Genomic DNA, 23027 nt, shown 5'->3' with positions numbered 1-23027 from the left:
CCCTTGTCCCACAGCTCAGCAGGATGGAGCACTCCCCACAACAATGTGGCAGCCATTCCTTTGGTCACCTTCACCTAACAGGTAGGTAGCCATCTTAACAGGGAGGGGTGTTTGTGGGTGGGAAGCCTGCACTACAACTCCCACCAGGCCCCCTTGTCCCATAGCTGAGCAGGATGGAGCACCCCCCCCACCCTCAACCAAGTGGCAGCCATTGCATTGCTCACCCTCACCTAACAGGTAGGTAGCCATCTTAACAAGGAGGACATTACATCAAGTTCTCAACAATCATATAGGGTCTCGGTTTTAAACTCAACGGCATTTCAATTCAATAAAAATGGCAGGATCATTCTCAGGGGGATATAATTAGACGAAGGGAGAGCTGAAACAATAATGGAGAAAGGCTGATCAGAGTGGGGATAAGAAAAAAGAAAAAGTGCACCAGTACAAGGCATAGGCAATACTCATGAGACCGTACTTACATTTTGGAGGGTAATACAGTTGCTAAATGAGGGGTGTTTCTGGTGACAAGCATCAAGAACAGGGAGGCCAAGTATGGCCTATATAAAAACAAATGGAAAGAGGAGCTGCCTAAAGCCCCCATTACAGGTGAGAAGGCTGAAGGAGAGAGTGTACAGTAGTATGAGAGGCACTGACCTAAGCTGTTAATATGCTGCATACCCAGAGGGGGCTCCACTTAGCCCTCTAGTGGGAAGCCCTTTTGGGTGAGGGGTCTGGCTCACAAGGCTGAATGTCGGGCTCCATCACAGGGAGATGCACCGATAGCGTTACCTGGCAGTATGGAGTCCTTTCAGGACAATTCCTCCTCAAGGGAGAGTGTGAGAGGACAGCATGCTGGTTAATGTAGGCAATAGAAAGAGAGGAAAGACCAAGAACTGAAACGAAGAAACTGTAGACAGACTAGACCCAGGGACAGAAACGTGAGGTGTAGTGGGTGCCATTTTGGAATGGTTTAAAAGACATTGAAAAACCTAAAATAAAACAGCATGAGTACACTTACACCAACATACTCAGGACATTACAATGAAAAAACGCAAGACAGTAAAATAAAAACACATGCACATTGTAGAAAGAATACAAAAGCCAAGAGCAACAAGATTCAACAGTCCATATAGTTCTGTATGAGTAGTGCATTTTAAATCAAGGAAACCCAATCTTTCTCACGATTTTGACCTGTGCATATGTGTCCAAATGAAGAATCTAATGCAATTCTGTCTTGCTTAATTGGGATTTGATGCTGCCTCCTCTCTTGGGGGCTGAAATGGGGATGATTACTAGCCACTGTAAGTCATCCTCTCAATGTCCCAATTCTAAAAATAGTGACACTAGAGGAACAGTGGGGATCTTGCATCTGATGCGACTCTTATGCTGGCATATGTAAATCCTTTGTTTTTGTGTTGTTTGGCCAATATACAATATGTTACAGGTACACAGAATGGCATATCTTACATTAGCAATGATGCAAAAAATTTCAAAGATGTAGTGAAATTCTGATGTGTAAATCTACAGGCTGGTAGAGGAGGGTAGGTCTCAGGAAGCACTCCCGCAAGGATCACTTCTTTTCGCAGGTAAGTCGCGTACCTCTACCATGCATCAGAGGTCTGTTTTCCCTGATATTTGGTTGGAATCAACGTCACTGCATCAATGTAGGTGCAGTATTTATGATTTTCAGTGGGTACCTGATATCTAAGGGTGGGCCCCTTGCCATACCACATAAGTTAGGTAATACTCTGGTCCTGATGAAATGTCATTTGACCCTCCAGGTAGTTTAGACATGAAACATGTTGACCCCAATATATATAAACAATGACCTGTTTAAAAATGTATTTGGTCCCCTTAGACTCTCTCATATGACTTCATCCAGCACCCTATCCTCACCCCCTTACTTACACTCATCAAACGGAACATCTGGATCAAAAGATCTCCGCTAAAGAGCCCATAGGCCCATCAGGCATTGCAGCACTGGTCTGACGAGGAGCGCCCAATGATGAAGCATGGCACCCCACCAGGTGAGTGAGGGCACTTCAATCTGACCACGCGTATCCCACTTGATCTGTATGGCCGGATCACTGACTCCACTTGAATAGGGTCAAATTGTCCCTTCCTTGAGGAACTACTACCCTTTGTGCTTATGATGTTTAAATTCCTTCATCTCAATGCAAAAAAGACACACATTAAGTTGTCCACATTTGTAGTGCCCTTTCATGGGAGGAAGGCCCGAAGCTCAGTAATGGTGCAAGCTGGTCTCGGAGATGTCTTTTAGGTTCCCTCCCTGCTCGTAAGCAACTTTAGGTGGCCCAAAAGCAAGGTCTTGAGCTGCTAAAGTATGCCAGTGTTTTTAATGCTTTTGGAAATGAAGTTTGAACTTGGACAGAAAGTAGTAATAGAGACAAGTCTGTTAGATTCCTCTTTTGCATGAAAGGTTAGTAGAGTCTCACACTGGCAGTGCCTGCGCTCTTAGCAGAGCATCTAATTAAGCATTTGGGATAACCACGTTCAAGTAATTTGTGAGTTAGTGCTCTTCCTCGCTGAAGAAATCACTTTTGCGTTTTCAATTACATCTTAATCTTAAGAATTTACTAGAAGGTTGTGAGTCCCTCAGTGAGCATGGATGGTGACGGTTATATAACAGGAGTGTGCTCCTCTCCATGGGCTTCCTATAAAGGGTGGTGTAGGGATGCTCATTTTCAACATGGAACAGAAAGGTCCAGGAAAGATATTTTTGAAATATGTTTGGTATGTGTGTTAAGAGGAGTCACCACACACACAAAAATGTAATGAGGCACTTGTAATGAGAGCCTATGTGCTCTTTCCATGGGGAACTGCATAACTCATTCACTCTGCCTTCATGTGAATCATGAAAACTGACATCACCCTTTCCCAGATCGAAGACAACACTGTCTCACACTGCATACCATCACAGATAGTCTAATCTGGTGGGGACCTCATTCTACTTTGTTCAGAATTCCAACTGGTATTTGTACACCCTATAAATGGCAGAGAGTATAGGAGCAATATTAACTTAGAGGCATACTTACGAAAGGGTTGTGTCGCATTTGCACTACACAATGTGGTACATGGGCGACCACTACGACAGATTTATGAAGCCACACAAAGCCACTTTGCGTGGCACTGAGTGGCTTCATAAATATGGAGTAACGCAACGCAGCACAATTCGCTGTGTTGCGCATCTCTGCCCTCGGTACGCGTTCCATGGGCATTGTGTGTGTGTTCCCACGCGACAAAAAGTTCTAAACCTGGAAATACCTCAAAATCTTACGCCTTCCCAGGGGAGGCATAACGAGGAAAAATAGGTTTATTTCTGCTTGTGGCTTCCTCTTTTTTTGTGTGCTGCATTCTGCAGAACACATACAAAGATAAATTTGCCTCCTGGGATTTTTTTGTGCAGGAAGGTGTACCTTCCTGCACAAAAACAATACTGTCTGCAACCAGAAACCATTGCACCATGGCGCAAGGGTGCCTGTGTTGGCGCTAGGCAGCCAAAACGGCGCCAGAGCAGGGACAAGGGCAGGAGTGCGTGCTATTCAGTAAATAAAGCGCATTTCTGCACTTTCCCTGTCACCCTGTGCCGCAAGTTCACTTTAGCGCTGCATGACCTTTTTATAAATCAATCCCTTCGCGCGCCCATATCGTAGTATTCAGTTTCACAGGTCGGAATTGGGAGAACATTCTAGCTGTTCAAATTCAGACTTTGCAGTTTGTCAGCTTGATTTCTACCAGATGTTACTTTGGGAAATGTGTACGGGCAAAGACTGCGAGATGAGCAATTATCAGTAATAATACTGCCAAGGGCATAAGGGTGCAAAGAGGAGTTTGCGACTGCAGCGGGGTATCTGTGGGTCTAAAATTGAGGCCCTATCTGTATGGAAAAGTAGTGCCAGGTTCTAACTATGAATTATCTGATGCTTGTCAATAGCAAATCTCAGTCTTTACTTTTAGCGATGATCGCAGTACTGATTTTTAATCTACCAATTTAATCACATTAATAAAGGCTAAAATGTTTATTTCATTTAGGAATACCAGTTCCCTTGTGTATCCTCAGTACTCAGCAGTTAATTGTGTTTCAGACTAATTTATTTGGCTAGCTGCCAGCAGTGAAGTATAATTTTCCGACTTCCTCTTTCCAGTCCTAAGTGAACTTCTGTTTCACAGAAATTTAGCGTTGGTATTATCTCATCCTTTCTGTTTCATCATAAACAAAGTCACTGCTTTAAGTATGTTGAGTGCACAATCAAAAATAATTACTTTCATATGCAGGAGCAAACAGATGATAAGCCTTGAGCCAGTGAGTCTGAACTGCAGCCCGTGTCCATCCTCGGAATTGTACCAAAAATTAAGTTAATTATATACTAATTATGTAATAGCTTGAGGAGCGCCCAGAAGAATCTGTAACTCTGTGTCTATTTCTAGACGATCTTCGCAAATCACTTATTTACACAAACCGCTTCCCTGCCACAGTATACGGTTCATTAATGAATGTATTATTAATTTACATATTGACTGATACACAGTCAACCACTTTTTTTGCAGGATCCATCTGATTCGTGTGGTAAATCACAGACACCTATATCGGGAGTGTGGAAGCAATAGCAGAAATGTAAACTATTCATTTCATCGCAACCCTTGCCCTACAGAGGAATTAGAGTAACAGTAATCCTTTTTATTTCATGGATACGCAAAAGCTTGCTGGGAGCTAGACGCAGATATGAGCAGAAAAGCTGGTGTGTTAATTACTCGAAGCTAATAGCCTTGTGTCACTTTACATTAGTTCTTTTTTAATGCAAATAGTGCCGATAGTGTTTTGCCCTTTTTGCGCACATATTTTTTTCATTTTTTTCATTTAGATTACCTCAATATCATTCACAGATGGATTCTACTGAACTTCTTTTTCCCTGCCTTTCCATCATGCACTTCATGCGTCCCCCTATCAACTTCGATTTTAAATTGCTGGGAATTTCTGTCCCTTCCCTCGCCTCCTCACTACTTCCCTGGGTCTTTCCTGTCTAATTACCTTCGTTTTGTCTTTAACCACAACTTCCTGCACTCAGTGGCAGCTGGCAACATTAGAATATGGTGAGCTGCAATGCCCCAAAAAACATTTTGCTCCACACTTATTGACCTCCCCCACTTCCTTCCTGCTTGTGGAACGAGAAGCCAACCAATTCTGGAGTTGCTCTCATGCTGAATGCGGATTGGTTGGTGCAGGCTAACCCAGCGCTTATTTTGAGGAGGGGGCCTGTGCCAGCAATCCCCAGGCTGTTTCACGGCTCTTTGATTGCTAGGTCTACAGTGCGCATGCCGGATAGGACGGTTGTAGATAGTCGGATAATCCAACATGCACACTGTAGATCAGGGCCGGACTGGCCATAGAGGGCACCAGGGGTTTCCAAGGTGGTCCGACAGGTTGAGGGCTGGTTTTATGCCTCTGCGTACCGTTTTTGGTAAAAGGGGCCAGCAATATCGACCCTCTGTAACAAAATTGTCCGAAACCGGCCCTAACATAACAGCTTGGCCGCACCTCCTCATCCCCCATGGGAGGCCGGCTGACAGTTTGCCAGGGCCGGTTTTGGTTCCCAGTCCAGCCCTGCTGTAGATCAGTGCAGTCATCCTGCATTTGTAGGATTTAGCCCCACCCCACCTTCGTGCTGTACACAGTGGCAACGGCGACAAAATAAGATGGCAGTGATATAATTTTAACGTCGGACCTTGATAATATGCCCCTAAATCACTTAGATGCTGTAAGGTTAAAATGAAGATCCTGCAATAAAAAACAAGCTGAGGGTCTGCCCACATCTCCAACATGACGGCCTTGAGTTTCTTCATATTCACCTTGTCGAAAGCTGTGCTAAAGTCCATAAATGGGAGGTGTAGCGCCCCTCATTGCAAAATAGTGTACTTAGCAGCAATGAGATACAGGTTAAGGCATTGGTTAGTAATGCCTACAGCCTTTGCAAAAGCCATACTCAATATCAGTTATAACATTCTGGTCCAATGCCCAATCAACAAGCCTATTCAACAAAACGCTGCCAACTATCTTAACTGAGGAACTGATGAACGAGATGGGCCTATAACATTTGGGGTCTGAGCGGTTATCCTTCTTGAAAACAGGGGCGATCACAGAGGTAGACCAAGCTTCAGGAATAAGCACTTTCACTACTGTGTTCAAATATAGCATTAAAAGGGGAACCCAAGTCTAGTGCTTGTTGCAAAATACAGCAAATTTAGCTTTTATGGGCTGCAATTTTTTTATTTTGAGGCCACAAAATTTGGTAAAATAGACCAAAAACTCCTGGAGCGTCTGATCAGCATCAATTTAAATAGCAGACGGGCACTCTTCTTTATGGAAGTCTCAAATAACCGTAGCACTACTACCATTTCAATTGCTGCCTTTAGGTGATTGAGGAGAGAGTTTTGTTTCATTGATGTAGTGCTAGGATTTTCTGTGCCTTAGGTTTTTTTGTAGAGGCTGCTATCATTCCTCTGTTTCCCTCATTAAGTTTACCCAAGAGAGGGAAAGGACTTCAAGTACCTGGTTTTTCCTGTGAAGCAATGCCGAATATTTTTGTATGATGGGCGGCCAGCTAAGGCCGGCTTTAGCGCTGGTGGCGCCCGGTGCGACAATCATTTTTGCCGCCCCCGCACCCCATCACCACCTCTTCCGATTACCTCACTTTCACTGGGCAAAGTGCCCCTCATCTCTCTAATCATAAATTATTGCTAAACTCAGCTCCCCCACCTAAGGTCAGCGCCCCCTCGTCAGGCCAGCGCCCAGTGCGGCCGCACCGGTCGCACTACCCTAAAGCCGGCCCTGCGGCCAGCAGAGGAGTGGTGCTATTAGCAAAGCAGTGAAACCTTCATCATGTAGATATCTCTTCTCTGCCGGCTGACCCGACTAAGTCACCTGGTAGAACTTATGTTTGATGGAAGATTACTCCTGTAGTATAGACCATGTGAAATCCAGAGGATTCCTCACTTAAATCCAGATTACAGAGGCCAAAGATATATTAGTAAACCTTATGACTACTTTCGCTGGTGTGCACAAAAATCTCCAAACCAAACTATTTTCTCACTGATACCACATGTAAAGTATTAGTCATGTTATCCCTGGGATTCTTCCATTGTCTGGGGAGCATCTGCACTCCTGAGAATAAATTATCATAACAATTACTGTGATGAGTCAGGGTGGACCGGTAGACATGGACTGTCTCCCCCTGCTCAGGGCCCAAGTAAGTCAGAGGATTCTCGCTTAAGGATTTCCTGGTAAAACACCCCACCATCCCTGTCAGGCCATGTGAAAATCATGGCACTACTGCCATCGCACACTTCTAATATAAAGGTTCTTTGGCTGGCCGCAGGAAGAACTGGAGGTGGGGAAACAGCCTCCATCTTCAAACTTAGATTTAAAATCAATCAGTTCTATTCATGCCATTTTTTGAGTGAAACCTTTCATGTCATGTAGTGTAGGGAATGGGAAACAGACTGTACAACATCGCATTTACCATAGATTGCCTGGACCACGCAGCATTTCCCACGCATGCCCTTACCACACATGGTAAGTATAGGTAAGGTTGTATACAGGCATGTAATTTAAGATGTTGCAGTGATGTTATCAATGTTATCAATTATGTCATAGAACGTCATGATTGACGTAATATGTGAAGTAATTAGCAGTACACCTTTTATCTTTTAACTTGGGTGCCTGGAGCCCATTCGGCACACCCCACAGAATTGGCAACATTAGTGGGTGTGGGAGAGCTCCAAGCAAGACGGGTGCAGCTTTTCTTTGCTCCCGCCGGCAAGGAGCAATTCTGTGTTTCCGTGTGCATTCCCTCTAGACAGAGATAAGAGCATAGAAATGTCCACTTTATAAGTTGTTGAGTTGGTTCACTTGATGAAATTTTGTTAACATTGTTTCTCATATTTAATTGCCACTAAAACACACTCGTGTGAGTGTCTTTTTGGTAGTGCAGGCTTCGTCTAGGACAGGCAGTCTTAGAAATGACCTTCACTTTATAAAAGTGGCATTTCTAGATTAGTAATAACAGATCCAACTTTACCACTAAAGAGGATTTGTCATTCCCAATCCATTGATATAAATCATAAAGCAACTACTCCTCTGCAATCAGAATGTATATTTAAAAAGGGTATTTAAGGAATTTACAGTGTTAACCTATGAGAGGAGAAGGCCACATATTGATGAAAACGAACTGTGGAGGTTTCACTACCATGACAAAACAAAAAGGTACATTTCCTACCTTCTACTTACACAGAACCCAAATTGTCATCACATTTTAGATAACAGCAAATGCACTTTAGCATTGGTCAACAGTGTTAAAGTGCTCAGAGCCCTAAAGCCAGCAAAAACAAACTTAAAAACAGAGGAGGAGGAAAGCAAACATTTTGGGGTAACCCTGCAAAAAGGGCCATTTGCAAGAGCTGCCATCATATCTGTGTTGATATGGTGGCAGCAAATCAGGTCTCAGAAATTAGGGTTTAAAAATATAAATAGTAGCACGCTACTCTGGAACCCATAAGGATTAGTGTTGAATTAGCATAGTGAAATATGAAAGTAATTTGAGTGATGGATATGTTAGTCAGTTATTTGGATTGAGAAGGGTTGGGAGGGGTAGAAAAGGGAAAAGGTTTGCATTTATACAGCGCTTGTAACCCTGATGGGGTGTTGAAGTGCTTTATTGGCGAGTAGCATGCTACTTCGGAACCAATAAACGATTAGTGTTGAAAATTATTATAGTGAAATATGAAAGTAGTTTGAGTGGTGGATGTGTTATTCCGTTGGATAGAGAAAGGTAGCAGAGTGATAGAATAGGGAAAAAGTTTTGCATTTATATAATGCTTGCTTACCTCTTATGAGGCGTTGAAGCGCTTTTTTGGCGAGTAGCACGCTACTCTGGGACCCATAAAGGATAAGTGGTGAATTAGTATAGTGGAATATGAAATTTGAGAAGTGAACATGTTAGTCTGTTGTTTTGATTGAAAAGAATAGTGGAGGGATTAGAGAGTGAAAGATTTTGATTTGATTTTTTTGGAGGACATAAGCAGTAGGAGGAGGCTTTTGGATGAGTAAAAAGGGGTTGTAAAGGGGAAAAGTCAGAGGGAAGAGTTTAGAAAGGTTTGTTTTGGGGATCGGTATAGTAAAAGAGGTGTCAGATGATGCAAGGAGGGGTAGAGTAAGGGAGAGTCTAGAAAGGGTTATTTTGAGGATCATAGTAGTGGTATGGGGTTTGGGATAAATGAGAGAGTGGGTGTAGAAGATATATTGATAGATGTATAGGGTGAGAAATATGGTAGTGCATTGGGAAGAGTAGTAGCAAGAAGTTATATATATATATATATATTCACAGAAAAAACCATAGGTTTCAGGGGTGTTATAGTTAGCTGCCCATTTCACTCGTACAAAACCATAGAAATTCCTCCGTTATAGTTAGTTCTGCTAACTATAACTCACGCGCCCGCAATGCACTGCTGATGATGTCACATATTGCATCATTCATGACATGGTCAGTGACATCACTGATGACATCACTGATGACATCTGAAATGACATCACTGATGACATCACTAATGACATCATCCACTGAATGTGGTTTAGTTTGAAATTTAAATATGTATTATATATATACCAATCTGTATTGAAGATTGAGTGGATATATAACTGTCTGGATGGAGGATTTAGTAGCTGTCTGACTGTCTTTTTAAGTGAGTAATTAAAAGTGTCTCACTTAATACATGGATTAGTAACGAAACTATGTGAATGTGTGCAGCACTGTCTCTGTTGTTGTATAACATGCTGCCTCAGTTGGTCACTAGCTACATGAGTGTGTATATTAGTTATTGATTAGTTAGGTGAGTATTTGTATGCGACACTGAGTTTGTGTGTGGTTGCATGGGGTGTGTGTAACTCTATGCATAGATGTGTGAATGGTTGATTGACTAGGTGTATGGGTTTAAGAGCTCATGTGGAAACAGTTGTTTGGGTGACTGAGTGTATTTATTTGTGTGTTGGTGAGCGAATATATGTTTAGTTGTACATCTTCAACAAAGTAAAAAAATAAAAGGCATTGTATGTGAGAGTTGGTGTATATAAATAAGTTTGTGTAAGAGTCAGTGATTGTGAGAGTAAATATATGAATGAGTGTATAATTGTAATGGTGCTTTTTTAACATATTAACCATGAGTTATTATGTGTTTGAATAAATGAGGTGTCGTTGGATAATTGTGTAAGTGAGTAAATTTAAGTGCGATACATTTTTTTCATGAGTGAGTAGGATGACTGCATAACCGACTAAGATGACTGCTGATGTGTCAATGTCTATATATGTGTAGAAGTGCATTTGATAGTGTTCTATTAATTAATGACTGCATGTATAGATGATTCTGTTGTTGAATGGGTAGTTGTGTGTGTAGACTTAGGAATCAGTGAGTGGGTGTGTAGTAACTGGTATTGGTGTGTCAATGGTTTCAAATATGGTACTCTGTTTTTTACAGTGAGTGATGAAAGGTTATAATAGTGTATGATTTGGTGTATCGGATTGTCAAGTGGATGATGTCATTAGTGATGTCATTTGAGATGTCATCAGTGATGACATCAGTGATGTCACTGACCATGTCATGAATGATGCAATATGTGACATCATCAGCAGTGCATTGCGGGCGCGTGAGTTATAGATAGCAGAACTAACTATAACGGAGGAATTTCTATGGTTTTGTACGAGTGAAATGGGCAGCTAACTATAACACCCCTGAAACCTATGGTTTTTTCTGTGAATTTCTAAGGTTTTTTAAATGCTAATTTCTAACTATAACGTCTCTGAAACCTATGTTTTTTTTCGGTGAATTTTAAAGGTTTTTTAAATGCTAACTTTTAAGTGTGATAGTAGTTATATCTATTTTTTTGTACTGATTTTCTACAGTTTTTTAACTGTTTATTTATAAATATTTGATTCATTAAATAACATATATTTTTCTGAAAATTGCAAAAAATTTTTTTTTAATTAAAACTGAAATATTGATTAATTTTCTTGTTTTCATTTTTTATTTTAATATATTTATATAATTTTCTTTAAAAAAAAATCAATTTTTTCGCAGTCGCGCACTCAAAGTGTACACATCACGGTGGGTGCGCGCATTCTAGCCGCCATTTTAGAAAAGTCATGAAGGATCCGCGTATGGTGTGCGACGGCTGCGTGTTTTTCAGTTACATCATATACATTTAATATCACGTGATATGCGCGATTGGTATGCGACCAGTCTGCAACTCCTGCTCCCGCGCATTCGCGACACATGCGCATTACGGTACAAGATGTTTGCGCGCTTGCGGGTCCCGCGTGACATCATATACGTGCTGGGGCGCGCTGGGTGCGCGACTCCCGCAAAAAAATGTATGTTCCAAAATGATATGTATGTGTCTTTATTATACATATTAAGGCAAGAGATTATGTAAGATATTCATCAAAATAATATATTTGTACTTATAAGAAACTTATATTATTTTTAAATATGTTTTCGCGAAGTCGGGTGCGTGCGTCGTGAGTACAGAAAACCAGGTCAGCAGAGCTGCTGTAGAGCCAGAGGACCAGGTCAGCAGAGCTGCTCCAGAGCCTAAGAACTAGGTCAGCAGAGCTGCTGTAGAGCCAGAGAAACCAGGTCAGCAGAGCTGCTTTAGAGGGAGAGAACCAGGTCAGCAGAGCTGCTTTAGAGCCAGAGAACCAGGCCAGCAGAGCTGCTTTAGAGCCAGAGAACCAGGTTAGCAGAGCTGCTTTAGAGCCAGAGAACCAGGTCAGCAGAGGTACTCTAGAGCCAGAGAACCAAATCAGCAGAGCTGCTTTAGAGCCATAGAACCAGGTCAGCAGAGCTGCTTTAGAGCCAGAGAACCAGGTCAGTAGAGCTGCTCTAGAGCCAGAGAACCAGGTCAGCAGAGCTGCTGCAGAGCCAGAGAAACCAGGTCAGTAGAGCTGCTTTAGAGGGAGAGAACCAGGTCAGCAGAGCTTCTAGAGAGCCAGAGAACCATGTCAGCAGAACTGCTTCAGAGCCATAGAACTGGGTCAACGGAGCTGCTTTAGAGCCAGAGAACCAGGTCTGCAGAGCTGTTGTAGAGCCAGAGAACTAGATCAGCAGAGCTGCTCTGTAGCATAAGAACTAGGTCAGCAGAGCTACTCTAGAGCCAGAGAACCAGGTCAGCAGACCTGCTGTAGAGCCAGAGAAACCAGGTCAGCAGAGCTGCTTTAGAGAGAGAGAACCAGGTCAGCAGAGCTGCTTTAGAGCCAGAGAACCAGGTCAGCAGAGCTGCTCTAGCTGACACTGACTGACTGACACTGACTGACTGACACTGACTGACTGACACTGACTGACACTGATTGACACTGACTGACACTGATTGACTGACACTGACTGACTGACACTGATTGACTGACACTGACTGACTGACACTGATTGACTGACACTGACTGACACTGATTGACTGACACTGACAGACTGACTGACACTGACTGACTGACTGACTGACATTGACTGACATTGACTGACACTGACACTGACTGACTACTCTCTACTACTCTACTACTGACTCTATACTACTCTCTACTACTCTCTCTCTACTACTCACTCTCTACTACTCACTCTCTACTACTCTCTACTACTCACTCTCTACTACTCTACTACTCTCTACTACTCACTCTCTACTACTCACTCTCATCTACTCACTCTCTACTACTCTACTACTCACTCTCTACTACTCACTCGCTACTACTCTCTACTACTCACTCTCTACTACTCACTCTCTACTACTCACGCTCTACTACTCTCTACTACTCACTCTCTACTACTCTCTACTATTCACTCTCTACTACTCACTCTCTACTACTCACTCTACTACTTTCTACAACTCTCTACCACTCACTCTCTACTACTCTACTACTCACTCTCTACCACTCTCTACTACTCACTCGCTACTACTCTCTACTACTCACTCTCTACTACACTCTCTACTACTCTCTCTCTCTACTACTACTCTCTACTACTCACTCTACTACTCTCTGCTGCTCTCTAGCACTCACTCTCTACTACTCTACTACTCTCTCTCTACTACTCACTCTCTACAACTCTCTCTCTACTACTCTCTACTACTCACTCTCTACTACTCACTCTACTACTCTCTACTACTCACTCTCTACTACTCTCTCTCTACTACTTACTCTCTACTATTCACTCTCTACTACTCACTCTCTACTACTCACTCTCTACTACTCTACTACTGTCTACTACTCGCTCTACTACTCACTCTCTACTATTCTCTACTATTCACTCTCTACTACTCTCTCTCTACTACTCACTCTCTACTACTCACTCTCTACTACTCACTCTCTACTACTCTCTACTACTCACTCTGTACTACTCACTCTCTACTACTCACTCTCTACTACTATCTACTGCTTACTCTCCACTACTGATTCTCTACTACTCACTCTCAACTACTCTCTACTACTCACTCTACTACTCACTCTCTACTACTCTACTACTCTCTCTACTTCTCACTCTCTACTACTCTCTCTACCCCACCTCACGCACAAAGAGGATCTGGTCAAAACTCCCTCTAGAGCAATGGGGGAACCAACTTATGGCCACGAAACCCTCTTTTACTCAGGATCCCCTACTGGATAGTGGGATCTTTAATGAGTGGATCAAGGATTCCCTTGACACCGTTCTTCCCATCAGGAAAACAGTACTAAAAAGAGTCCAGGAAACTGCTCCTTGGTACTCAGAAGAACTAAGGGAACTCAAACGTCAGTGTAGAAGGATGGAAAGGAAATGGCGCCTTGAATACACCACCACTGACAAAGCCAGATACAAGGAAACCATAAATGCATACAAACTTGGGATCACTAAAGCCCAATCCACCTACTACAATGGAAAAATCATTTCCGCTAGATCCAAACCCAAAGAAATCTACCAAATCGTCAAAACCCTCTCCAAAATCTTCCCCCCCCTTTAGTGTCAGCCGATAACCCTATCGTCCGATGCAACGATCTAGCCGATTTCTTCCATCAAAAAATCAACAAAATATACTCCTCCTTCACCACCTCTGCATCCGAACCAATCATCAATAAGCCCCAGCTCTCAACAGATACTACCCCTCTGCGTTTAACAACCATGAGTGACATCCCACCACTAGACCTGGAATCGCTTCAAATCCTTGCTCTTCAAATAAAATCTGGCTCGCCCTCTGACCCAGCACCCCCCCTCACGATGACCATGGCTACCCAAACAATTTTCCCTACCCTTTTAGAGCTACTGAACTGCTCCTTAGAAAAGGGAATAGTCCCCCCCATATGGAAAAAGGCCATGGTGAAAGCACTTTTAAAAAAGCCCAATCTCAACGTGAACGACTCCAACAACTATCGTCCTATTTCTCTGTTACCCTGGGCAAGTAAAATACTGGAAAAGTATTTTAATCACCACCTAACCAAACACCTTGAAGAAAATCTCCTATTGGATGTCACCCAAACAGGATTTCGCCCAAAACATGGCACGGAAACAGCTCTCCTAGCCGTGGTAGAAGAGTCAAGAAAGATCCTGGACCGAGGGGGATCAGTGGCAGTGGTCCTCCTCGACCTCAGCGCCGCATTCGACACAGTATGCCACAAAACCCTATTGCACCAACTTTTCGATCTTGGAGTCTCTGGAAATGCTCTTACATGGTTAAGATCCTTCCTGAGTGGAAGAACCTTCCAGGTCTTCGATGGCGACTCCTGCTCCACCAGCAAACCTCTAAGCTGCGGGGTGCCACAGGGCTCCTCCCTGAGCCCCACGCTGTTTACTGTCTACATGAGACCGCTGGCTGGGATCGTTCGTCAATATGGTATCAAGATCATATCATATGCGGACGATACCCAGCTCGTGGTCTCCCTGGCACAGAAGAACAGCAGGCTCCCTCAAGTCAACATGGCATCTTGCATGGAAGAGATAAAAAGCTGGATGACGGCATCCTCTCTAAAACTAAATGAGGACAAAACGGAGATCCTGTTCCTCGGCCCCCCCTCTCCAACCACCATTACACAGCTATGGCCCCTCAGTCTGGGCCCACCCCCATCCCCAAAGGAGGACATCAAGAGCTTAGGAGTCTGGCTTGATAAATCCCTGACTCTTAATACCCAGGCAACCAAGACCTCAGCAACTTGCTTCGGATTGATCCGGATGCTGAAAAAAATCCTCCCTATCCTACCCCTCGAAGCCAAACAAATCGTCATTCAGGGCCTCATTCAATCTCGGCTTGACTTTAACAATGCCCTCTACTTAGGAGCACCAGAATATGTATTAGAAAAACTTCAACGGACCCAGAATTGTGCAGCCAGGACACTACTACAGATACCCCGCAGAGAATCAGTCAAGGCAGGGATTCGATCTCTCCAATGGCTCCCTGTCAGGGAAAGAATAAAATTCAAGGCCCTCTGTATCTCCCACCAAGCCTTCTACAGAGCTGGCCCCCAGATCAACCATCCCCTTCTCACTCCATACCTCCCCGGCAAACAGCTCCGATCCTCTAACGCCTGCCTTGCCACAGTTCCCCGAATCAAAAGATCCAGGGCCAGAGGCAGGTCCTTCGAGCTCAATGCGTCCAGGCTTTGGAACTCCCTTCCCCCCTCTTTAAGATCCAATCAGACCCTCTCCTCATTTCGCAAATAACTAAAAACCTTCCTTTTTAGAGACTAAGCACCTCATCCCCTCCTCAGAGTGCTCTGCTCTCTACTCAGCGCTTGGACGCCCTCGGGCAGCAACCGCGCTATACAAATCTCCTTTTCATTTCATTTCATTCATTACTACTCACTCTCTACTACTCACTCTCTACTACACACTCTCTACTACTTGCTCTCTGCTACTCGCTCTCTACTACTCTCTAGTACTCACTCTAATACTCACTCTCTACTACTCTCTACTACTCACTCTCTACTACTCCACTACTCTCTACTACTCACTCTCTACTACTCACGCTCTACTACTCTACTGCTCTCTACTACTCTCTCTCTACTACTCACTCTCTACTACTCACTCTCTACTACTCTCTACTACTCACTCTCTACTACTCTCTAGTACTCACTCTCTACTACTCTCTCTACCACTCTCTACTACTCACTCTCTACTACTCTCTACTACTCACTTTCTACTACTCTCTCTCTACTACTCTCTACTACTCACTCTGCTACTCACTCTCTACTACTCTCTACTACTCACTCTCTACTACTCACTCTCTACTACTCCCTACTACTCACTCTCTACTACTCTCTACTACTTTCTACTACTCACTCTACTACTCAAACTCTACTACTCTCTACTACTCACTCTCTAATACTCACTCTCTACTACTCACTCTCTACTACTCACTCTACTACTCTCTACTACTCACTCTCTGATACTTTCTCTACTACTCTCTACTACTCACTCTCTACTCTCTATTACTCACTCTCCACTCTCTACCTCTCTACCTCTCTCTCTACTACTCTCTACCTCTCTACCTCTACCTCTCTACCTCTACACCTCTACCTATACACCTCTACCTCTCTACCTCTCTGCACATGCACACATATGCACATATATATATGCATATATATGCATATGCATTTATATATGTATGTGTATATATATATATACATATATAAACATATAATCTGCATATCTATATAAATATAAATTCATGCAAACATATACATATACATATATGCATACATATGCATGGTATGTATATGAAATTTTGAAAAACACTAATAAAAGCAAAGCTAAAAAGCCACCTAATTATAAACAGAATTGCTTTAACTTAAACGAGGGTGAGACCTATTGCATTTTCAATGCTTGTTTACTTTGGTTCCATCAAGAAGGCATTCAGATGTGACACATTTGCCATAAATTCTGAATGGTAGCACTCTAGTTCCTCATTAGATCACTGTAGCAAAGCCACTGCTCACCATGGAAGTCTGCTGCTGGTATTCAAAGTGCATGTTTCAGTCTGCATGTCAGAACTTTTTAATGAAATAGAAGAGGATTTGAGAAGTCAAAATGTGCCCTAAGTTTTCTTTCTGCAGCACTAATCATAATTTCTATGGCAAAATGAACCCCCTCATTTTGTTGCTTTGCAAATTAAATGTTTTAAATGTTACCACTTTATTCCAATCAAGATGGCTTCAGGTGTGCCATACCTTTGTCATAAGTAAGACTGTTAGCGCTCTAGTTGTTCCTTAAAACACTCTGGGATTTCTGTCATTGGGCTATACTTGGGCTACATCTCGGTGATATTTGTGCTACATTTGGGCTCTTTTGTCTCTGGTGGCCATCTTGGGAACCTTGTTATGAAGATTCCTAATTTCCTCATTTACTGCAGTCTCCTCAGTAGGCATACTGTCAGTGTTTTACTTTGATTCAATGAAGAAGGCATTCAGATGTGTCACACATTTGCCATAAATTCAGAATGTTAGCACTCTAGTCGCTCATTAGATCACTGTAGTAAAGCTACTGCTCACCAGGGAAGTCTGCTGCTGGTATTGAAAGTGCATGTTTCAGTCTGCATGTCAGAATTCTTTAATGAAATAGAAGAGGATTCGAGAAGTCACTCAAAATGTGCCCTAATTTTTCTTTCTGCAGCACTAATCATACATTCTATGGCAAAATGAACCCTCTCATTTTGTTCCTTTTTAAATTAAATGTTTTAAATGTTACCACTTTATTCCAATCAAGATGGCTTCAGGTGTGCCATACCTTTGTCATAAGTAAGACTGTTAGCGCTCTAGTTGTTCTTTGGAACACTCTGGAGTAGAACACAAAGGAATCAACTGACAGTCTCTGCCCTTGTTGGATGTACATGTTTTACTGAGAATGTCAGACTTCATTCTCATATGACTGAGAAAGATAATGTAAATTTACAGAAAATATGCTCTCAGTTTAGCTTATAGATCACCTTCACCTCTGTGGCAAAAGCATGTGAAAATAGTTTTCTCTCAAACATGATTCATGATATCCCAGCAGAAGGCTTTTTCACATGGTAAAATCACCTTAGAACATACCACAATTCCTAAAATGAGTATGGTACCATCAACAAATGATTTATAATGTAACTAAAGTCTTAAAACCTTCTATTAACTGCAATGCTTTTTAATGAGGTGTTATCATGTATATTGGTCCCAAGATGGCTGCCAACACTTCTTGGATGAAGTGCTGACAGCCAATCAGATCTCACAATAAGATGTGTGGTTAGGCTCCGCCCAGATATGTATATGATTTTACTTTTGATTTTCACAGGAACTACTGAACGGATTTACACCATATATGCAAAAGGCACATGCCTGACCTGAGGACTACCTCTTTGCCAAATTTCACGTAATTCTGTTCAGCCGTTCGGGCTGTACCTTCGACTAAAGGTCCTATGGAAAAATGCATGGGGAAAACGTGTTTTGGGACCCCCCCTTTTTCTAGGCCCCCGCTTGAAGAATCACCCCGAGACTTTCAGGGTAGGAGCTGAGCGGAGCGCCCCATTTTTTTTGAAAATTTCGCGAGGATTCGTCAACCGGCGCCAAAGTTATTCAAAATAGAATTTTGAGATTTCCTATGGAAACTAGGTTGTAACTATAACTATCTACTGGCGACCGCCAGTAGATAATATATATATATATATATATATTTTATTTTTTATTTTTCAAAAAAGCCTTTTCGTAGTCAAAAAGCAGTCTTGAGCCCAGTTCCATAAGCGTGATTCTTTATTTATGAAATGGCAAACAAACGCCCGACGCGTTTCGGTGCAGCCGCACCTTGGTCACGGGTAATCAGTAGTTTGTGAAACGTAAAACATTTAGTGTTCAAACAAAACATAAAAGTAGGACTACCTGCCCCAACTCAATATCAAAGACATTCAAACTTGGCATCCATTTTGTAATGGTCAAATTTCCAAGGTTATTATTTTGAACATATTCTTATTGCCACTGTTTTCAATTTCTTGTACATGCGACTATATCACAAATGTACTTTGCATATATATTGTGCAAGTTTATCTCAAAATTAGAAAATGATATTCAGTCCTGCCCCAGTGGGCATTTAACCCAAAATTCATCACGAAAACGGTTGTTTCAAAACGACACGTTTTAACCATCTCGCTGCATGATGCGTGTACATATTTTATATCGCAATCCTCGTTTAAGCCCCAGTGGGCTGTTTCTTAAACTCCTCATATTCTGCCCTAGTGGGCCGTAGTTATCAGTGGCCTTACTCTCTTTTCTAATAATTATCTCATTTCAATCCAACCAAATCATAATTTCATTGTGCCTCTGTAAGTCAATCTTCTTAGTGCTACAGAACCATATATATATATATATATATGTATATATTACCTATTGGCGGTCGCCAGTAGGTTGTTATAGTTAGGACCAAGTTTCCATAGGAAGAGCATTTTTTGTTTTGCTTATATCTTTGGCGTTGTTTGATGAATCTTCATGAAATTTTCCAAACTAATTCTTTGTTCATATCAGCTCCTATGTTGAAAGTTTGGGGGTGATTTGTCAAGGGGGGCCAAGAAAAAAGGGGGGTCCCAAAACTTGTTTTCTCCATGTTAATTTCCATAGGAAACTTTAGACAAGGCTACAGGTCGAACGGGTGAACGGAATTACCCCAAATTTGGCAGGGAGAAGGGACTTGGTCTAGAAAGCATGCTTTTGTTTATTTAATGTAAATCCGTTTTGAAGTTTTGGAGAAATATCGAAATTTACAGATATCGATATTTGGGAATTCTGCCATCTGATTGGCTGAGGCGTTACGAGCACGAGCTTGCTGCTTATTGGCTGCGAGCGGTGCGAGCGGTTGCAACTAGGAAGTGTTGGCAGCCATTTTGTGATTCCGTTGAAACGAGTTAGGGGGAAAAAGGGCAAAAAGAGTAGGAAACAGGAGAATAGGAGCACTCAAACCTCTGTGGGGGAGTTCAAAGCGAATTAGTCACTCCTACCGGACTGAAAGTGCGGTGTTGCCCAGAGTGACATGGTGCTGAGATGAGATGCTGCTACACAAGGGTATGGAACCGAGAGCATAAACCGTGAGGTCATTGCTGTAAAGTGATGTGCTCTGGTGTTTGTAGCATACCGTGGAAGTAGTGTTAGTAGGCGTTTATGCTTTATACCATACAGGGAGTGGGAAGCGAACTACTGACCTCTACCATGCATTTATACTATACAGGAAGTTGGAAGCGAAGTACTCACGCCTACCAGTGTGAAGATTCGGGGATCAAACCGTGCTGATTGTTGTAAAGTAATGGGCTGTGGGTGCTGTGGCATACTGGCCGCTGTAGTATAACTGTGTAAGTAGTATTAGTATGCGTTTATACTATACAAGGAGTGGGAAGCGAACTACTCACCCCTACTAGTCTGAAGACTCGGGGATTAAACCGTGAGCTCATTGTTGTAAACTGATGTGCTATGGGCCCTGTAGCATACCTGTGGAAGTAGTGTTAGTTTGCGTTTATACAATACAGGGAGTGGGAAGCGAACTACTCACCCCTACCAGTCTCAACACTCGTGGATGAAACCATGAGCTCATTGCTGTAAAGTCATGTGCTCTGTGTAGTATTTCAATGTAAGTCATAGAAGAATGTTAGTATGTAATGCTACTAGAATGTAAGTATGTAATGTCAGAATGTAGGGCTGTCATGAGGGGAATCTTGGGGAGTTTGCACACGGGGCTGGAGAAGATGGTTGCCTTGCTGTCTGGTCCTGTTGGTGGCTGTTTAAGCTGTCTTCTTTTCCTGCAATAAATCTACTTATCGGATCCACTGCTGTCTTCCTCTTCACTACATAAATTTGGGACGAGCGGGAGAAGGTAAAAAGAAGGCAGCACTCACTAATATTTTGAGCTTGGTTGCGTTCTGCTGAAGACCCGTTTTCTTGGTGAAGCTGTTTCTACTCATCCCAGGGTCATTGGCTGATCGAACTATGTGATCCTATCTCTGGTAAGATTTATATTTTTTGATTTTGGGCTTTCTCTGCCTCTTCACTACACTCTGGTTGCTCTACTGCACGTGTGCAAATAGTATTAGTATGCGTTTATACTAATTCTGTAGTTATGCATTAACCAATGCATCATGGCCCTACGGAGCGCCACCTCCCAGGCGCAGGTCATACAATGTCCCGGGGTGTGCATCCGCGGGACATTTATGTTTGCTCTTACAGGGCGGGAGCATTGCTTCCACCCTGTGATAGTAAATTCTTGTTTGCCTCGTTGAAGCGAGAGGAGGAAAACCTCATATCGCTTCAATAAAGCAGATCCGGATGGTAAAAATGGAGGAAAAAAAATGAAGCGGGGTCTCACCCGTTCATTTAAATGAGCCCACTGGTGGGTAATGTTCTGGGGCCAATCCTATTATTATATTGCGGAGTCTCTGCAGCACTGGGGACCTTAATCTCACATATAAATTAGGCGCGGGAGGGCACAGAGACGTTTTGCAGACTAGGGGATTGACACCTCCCTGGGTATTGTTTACAAATTGTTTGGAGGGCTTCGAGGCCAACTCAGGACCGAGGATCGGCAACCTCCGGGGCTTTACTTAAATATGCAGGGTGGGCCTTGCCAGTCCTTGAAGCCTCGGCGGCCCTAGGCACTGCCTTATTGGTTCTGAAATCACACAGGCAGTACTTATGGTCTTTTAAAGTGATACACACATAAAACCTTTGCCGTTGTAGAATTACCCAGGCTTCATTTATGTAATAGTCTGTTGGTTTATACTTGGTAGGTGCACCGCAAAATTAAAAAAGGTTTCCCTCATAACCTACTATCAACTGCTGATTTTCACAATAAACTATAGACAAGTGTTGAAAAAGAAGACCCATACACTCACTTATTTATTGGTAAAAAAAATAACTTTTATTAAAACAGCACAAATAAATGGAAATGTAACTTTATTCGAACAACAGTAAAACATGAAAGAAGTGGGTGGGACTCCTCCGGAAGCAGCGTACAAAACCTGCAAGAGAAAAAAGAACATAAGTATGTGTGCCATGTCCAAGAGAACAAGCATTTGCAATGCAATAGGTCTCGCATTAACGCGGGTTTAAGCTATTGGCATTGTAAATGACAATGCCTTTTATTGATGTTTTAAAAACGAAAAAATAAAAAGCCATGGTATTTGCATTGACAATAGTTCAAACTCGCGTAAATGCGAGACCTATTGCATTGCAAATGCTTGTTAATTGCTGGCAGGTCTACGACCAGTAGGGACCCGGCCCACTTAAAGCCTTGCGCACTGTACGTTTCAAGCAAGTGCCCTCTGCATGAGACTAAAGGCTCCTTGTCCTTTGACCCAAGGCACCCTGCCCAGTGACACTGGCTCCAGCTCACAGTATGAGGTTCCTATCCCTAAAACTCACCACCATTGGCTTACCGAATGAGACCAGAGGCAGCCTTAAGCCGAGCTCATTAGCAGGCCTCAGAAAAGAGGAAAAACCAGCATGCGCCCTGAAGTTCTCGTAAGGCGCCACTTAGGCACTCTAAAAATGTCAAAATAAATACAATGAAATAACAAGCCCGGGAGTTGTGTGTGCGCGCGCTAAAAGAAAATTTAAAAAAGCACGCAAGTGGTATTCAGAGGTGATTGAGTGAGTGCGCTGGCGATGAGCGGGTGCGTGATCGCGCATCCTGCTCTTTTTCAAAGCACATACTCGTGCTTGTGGCGTGTGGTTGCGCACTCCTGCAAGCCGTATGGCGCCACAAGCACGAGTATGTGCTTTGTATAATGAGCTGCATGACGACTAAAGGTCTCCTATGCAGAGCATGCGTAGACGAGACTTAAAAAGAAAGGTAGTCAGAATGAAAGGAAGAAAGTGAGAATGGGACAGAGAGCGAGTGGGTGGAAGGGAGAAGGGGAGGGAGAGTCAAAAGAACAGAGGGAGGAGGAGACAGAGCCTCGGCCTACTGCACCCAGCCCTCACTGTTCAACTCACGTCACCCGTGTGTCT

This window comes from Triturus cristatus, chromosome 4_1 (assembly GCF_964204655.1).
Source record: "Triturus cristatus chromosome 4_1, aTriCri1.1, whole genome shotgun sequence".
NCBI lineage: Eukaryota > Metazoa > Chordata > Amphibia > Caudata > Salamandridae > Triturus > Triturus cristatus.
The sequence above is the reverse complement of the archived record's forward strand: the minus strand, read 5'-3'. Positions refer to the sequence as shown.